Raw genomic sequence first — 5,187 nt, forward strand, 5'->3', positions numbered from 1 at the left:
GGGGGGGTGGCGAGTCTTTTGTGCTCCCTTCATTGCAAGAGTGAAATCACCAGGCAGAGCTCATCACATTCATTCACAGATGTTTCTCCATTCAGGCTTTGTGCCTGCTGGGTTTTTGACTTTGGAGTTGCAAGAATTATGCGAAATATGAAAAGGATGGCTTTTTTTTTTAATCGCAGAGTTTACTTTCATGCAGCTAATGAATTGTGTGAAAAGGAAATGTGTGTGTGTGTTGTGTGTGTGTTATATATACTTCCATTATTTAGGAAAGGGACAAAAATACTTGCTGCACTGTTTTATTCAATGTTCTACACTCAAACCGCTCAGAACGATGAACACTACGGTGACTCTTCAGTTGTTGAACTTTACCAGTATTGACTTTAATTTCTGTCCTCTTAGATCTCTCTTCTGGGTTATTTTTTAATCAATGTTCCATATATATGCCGTGCCTACGTTCAAGTCTTGAGCTTTGGAAGCTCTTGTAAAGTTAACTGAAAATATTAAAATCATTTTTAGTCCTCTTAAGATGGCTTTGTAAAAGAGCAATCTATTAAAACCCTCCTCCCAGGCAGTCCTCCATCTGTTTGTCCCAAAAACCAAGTGATACCAGGCTGTGAATAGGTGGTTGGGAGAGATTGATCCAAGTGGTCTCGGATGTGCCCTGGCAGAGAAAGAGGAGTTAAGGAACAGTCATTCTACTACCATCGGCTCCATCTGGGGCATCTGAGGAATTGAGACAAGAGAAAGTGATTCGGATATAAGTGCCTCCATAAGCCAGGCACTGGGCTAGGAGTTTTTATATTATAAATATTTTACAATCTAATCATTACAATTTTATAGCTAATAGCTAACATTATCAAGCACACTCTTCTAAGTGATTTACAAATCACTTAGAATCATTTAAGAGTCACAACAACTGGATAAAGCAGATTCTATTACTATCCCCACCTTAAAACATGAGGAAATGGAGTCAAAAAGAAGTTAAACAACTTGCTCAAGGTCATACAGCTGCTATGTGTCAGAATCGAGATTTAAAACCAGCTCCAGAAATAAGACTCTTTACCTCTGCATCAGCCTACTTCTCAGGAAGAGGGAAATGAAGCTCAGAGAGGTTACATGGCTCGAGGTCACACGACTAGAAAAACAGAGCCAGGGCTCAGAGCCCAGGTTTGTCTGGCATCAAAATGTATGTTTCCTACTACACCTCAACACTGCCTTGATCTTATGATGACTAGAAATATTTCATCCTACTCTTTAGGAACAAATTCAGATACACCTCTTCCTTTTTAGTTTCTCTGTTCCTTCAATTCTTCTCTTCATTTTTTCCTTTCCCTCTCTTGTCTTCTTTTTTCCTTGTTTTTTCTCTTTCTTTTCTCTTCTTTGTTCATGTTTCAAACCTACCAGTAACACTCAGAAAGGGTAATGAGGGACAAGAGTTTCCTGAGCTCTGACCTCATTGATTTCAGCACAAATTGCATAGCTTAAGAATTATTGCCAATCTAACCAGAAGCCTGTTAATAACTGAATAATTAAATGCTTATCTCGAGAAATGTCTACATGATAAATTAGTCTCATTGTTGTGACAAAGGGGCATTTGATTTTCATTATGGTCAGCCTATTGACCAATTGAATCAGATCAGTAAGTGCTCACTGGATTATTTAATGATTTTATCAAGGGTTTGGTTATTGATGTGGGTGTACAGGTTAACCAAATTACACAGCCTTATCTTTAGGCTGGATCCAACATGGCCTGTGGCACAGAAGTATAGGCTGTTAACTAAGTTCCCAGTTTGTGAGCCTGGGACAACTCAAGTTTCTCAGAGATCCAAGTCTCATATAAAGGCATTTACACAAGTCCTAGACTCTGGAATACTCATTCATGTCTACAACCTTTTTGGTACACCTCACAGTCTGTACTTCTCCTATTCAAGTACTAACACTGTCCAGGGCTCTGACCTTGATTCTCTTATCTATTTGCTGGACATGATCAGCAAGTCCCATCTCTTGCTGATCTTGTCCAGATTTGTGTCTCTAGATTCTCAACCAGTTTTCTAACCATCTCCCTAAAGTTTCTACTTGGCTATCCCTCAGGCATCTTAAATTCAACAAGAACTAAATTCCTAGACCTTTCCCGATACAATTTTGTTAATGGTATTTCTCAGCCACACAAGCTAAAATTCTTGATTCATCCTTTAGTCTTCCCCCTTCTACACTCCATATTTGTAGGTCTCCAAGTTCTGTTAGTTTATATACCCGGGAGATGTCTTTCAAATATTTCCATTTCCCCAACCCTACTGCTACTGCCTTAGTCTTTCATATCTTACAGGGTTATTGCCACAACCTTATAACGAATCTCTGGGATAAAGTATGCATTTGCTTCCCTGATTGTTTCTCCTCTTGATCTCTAATCTACTTAAGGGCAAGAACTGTTTTTTATTCATCTTTCAATATAGTTACTAGCACAACTGAGCTGGTCTCACCTCCCTTTAGACCACTATTCATATTGCTGCAGAATTTCTTTCTCTACAAATCAGTTATCCCTATATTTCCATTAGTTTCTATCATTTATAGAATAAAGATGAAGCACATTAACCTTTTTAGCCTGGCCACAATTTAATTCTCTACCTCCTTATTCCCACCATTCTTCTCCATCTACCTGATACTCCAGCTGAATTTAGATGTTTTGGTTTCTTGAACATGTCATGCACTGTGTGTCTCCATGCCTTTGCATAAACTACTACTTCTGCCAAGAATGACCTCTTCACACACTGGCCCCAGCACTGCCTGGAAAATGGTTGCTTATCTTTCAAAACCCAGTTCAATGTCTCCTCCTCTAGGACACTTTCCCAGACACCTCCCAGACAGCTCTTTCAACATACACAACCTTGATTCTTATCTCCATGTACACTGTTGTTTTGCAAAGATTTACGTACTTGTATCATTGTCTATATTAGTTTCCTGTGGCTGCTGTAACAAATTACCACAGACTAGATGGTTTAAAACAATAGAAATGGAAAGAGAAAAAAATGATGTAGATGATAGAGGCTGTGTTCATCCCTCTGGCAACCAAATCAAAGTTGTGACAGAAACAAGGAGCAGCAGCAAAGAAAAATCACCTGGGATCAAGAAGAACAAGCCATACAACCAGGGAGAAATCCAAGAAAGCACCATGCAATGGCAGAAGATAGGATGGGCGAGGATGCGGGGGCTGCCAGACCCCAAGCAGCTGAATGAGATAGAGGCTGCGGCAGCGGCAGCAGCAGCTACAGAAGCCTCTTAAATGGTCTGCATCCATGAGCAGATTTTCGCGGTGACAAACCTGCTTGCTCTGAGCACCAGTGCCAAGTCAGCTGCGCGCAGAGGGCACCAGAGATTTATAAGGCAACATTGTTGGAGTGAGGACCAAGGTGAGACTCGCTCGATACAGAAATGCCAGCAGTATCCATTGTTCCCTGTTGAGCCCTCCCCTCTCCTAGTACGCGGACACAGCGCTGCCGTTGCCCTGACATCATCAAACTGGATAACAAAGGTCGCTCTGCCCAGAGGATTCCCTGAAACCCCATCTCCCCTAACTCGGGCCCCAACCAAGCCACATCCAGGTGTATTCTCAGTGAGTCAGGTGCTCCATGCTGAGACTCACACTGGTGGAGGTAGCTAGCCTCAGTTTTTAGTGTGGCCTTTTGAGGCAACTATAAGCACAGAATCTGTGGATTGCTTGCTGAATCTTAACAAGTGGCCCCCAGAGGGGTAGAATTTGGGGCTAAATTTGGCCTGCAGCTGAACGCCTCCCAGGACTGTGCCATTAGACACCTACTTCACAAAACCACACTAATAAGACCAGGAAACTTAGGGGCTTTGCTTAGTACATAGAAACAGACACTAAAAGACAGCCCAAATGGGAAGACAAAGAAGCAGAAACCATATGGGAGAACAGAACAGAGATCCAGATATCATGGAGTCAAGTAATCTAACAGATGCAGAGTTCAAAACACTGGTTGTAAAGATGCTCAATGAACTTTTGGAAAATGCAGAGAACTCCAACAAAGAGATAAAAATGGAAATGGAAATTATAAAAGTGAACCTGTCTGAAATGGAGAACACATTATCTGAGATGAGAAGTATATTAAATGGAATAAACAAAGGAATAAACAAAGTGAATAAAGAAGAGGATCACATGCCCTATCTAGAGGACAGGAAAGCCAATCAGGACTATCAATCAGAATGGCAAGAAAAAAGATGCCAAGACTATAAAAATAATTTAAGGAGGATATGAGACATTATTAAGGCTCCAAAAATTCGTCTGATTGGCATAACAGAAGAAAATCAAGATGTTGAACAGCTGTTTGAAGAAATAATGATGGAAAACTTCCCTAACCTGATGAAGAAAATGGACATGAAACTCCAGGAAGCTCAGAGGATCCCCAAAATCAGGGATCCAAAAAAGCCCACACCAAGACACATCATAATTAAAATACCAAAGGTTAAATACAAAGAAAGAATATTAAAAGCAGCAAGAGAAAAACAAATAATTACATATAAGGGAACACCCATATGACTGGCAGCTGATTTCTCAAAAGAAGCTGTGCAGGACAGAAGGGCTCGGCAAAACATATTCAACAGGATGAAGACGCAGGATATACAACCAAGAATAATTTATCCAGCAAAGTTATTATTTAGAGTTGAAGGACAGATAAAGAGCTTCCCAGACAAAAATAAACTAAAGGAATTTATCACCACCAAGCCAAAATTACAGGAAATGTTAGAAGAATTTCTTTAAGAAGAAAAAGCATATATCAAAAACAGGAATAAAGAATGGTAACAACTACATTCCTATCAATAAGTACCTTAAATGGAAAAGAATTAAGTGCTCCAACCAAAAGATAGAGTGGCTAAAAGGATAAGAAAACAAGACCCCTACATATGAAAAGAAAGGGAATGGAAAAAGATATTGCTTTGATGGACCTAGAAGATATTTAAGTCAGACAGAGAGAAATAAACACTATATGATTTAACTTATATGCAGAATTTAAGGAATAAAAAAAAACAAACTAATAAAGAAAAAACAATAGAAATGTATTCTCTCACAGTTCTGGGGACCAGAGGTCCAAAGTCAGTATCGTTAGGCTAATATCAAGGTGTCAGCAGGACCACACTCCCAATGAGATTCTAGGAAAAAATCCATTTCCC

The sequence above is a fragment of the Pteropus alecto genome, unplaced genomic scaffold (assembly GCF_000325575.1).
Source record: "Pteropus alecto unplaced genomic scaffold, ASM32557v1 scaffold109, whole genome shotgun sequence".
In the NCBI taxonomy this organism is placed as follows: domain Eukaryota; kingdom Metazoa; phylum Chordata; class Mammalia; order Chiroptera; family Pteropodidae; genus Pteropus; species Pteropus alecto.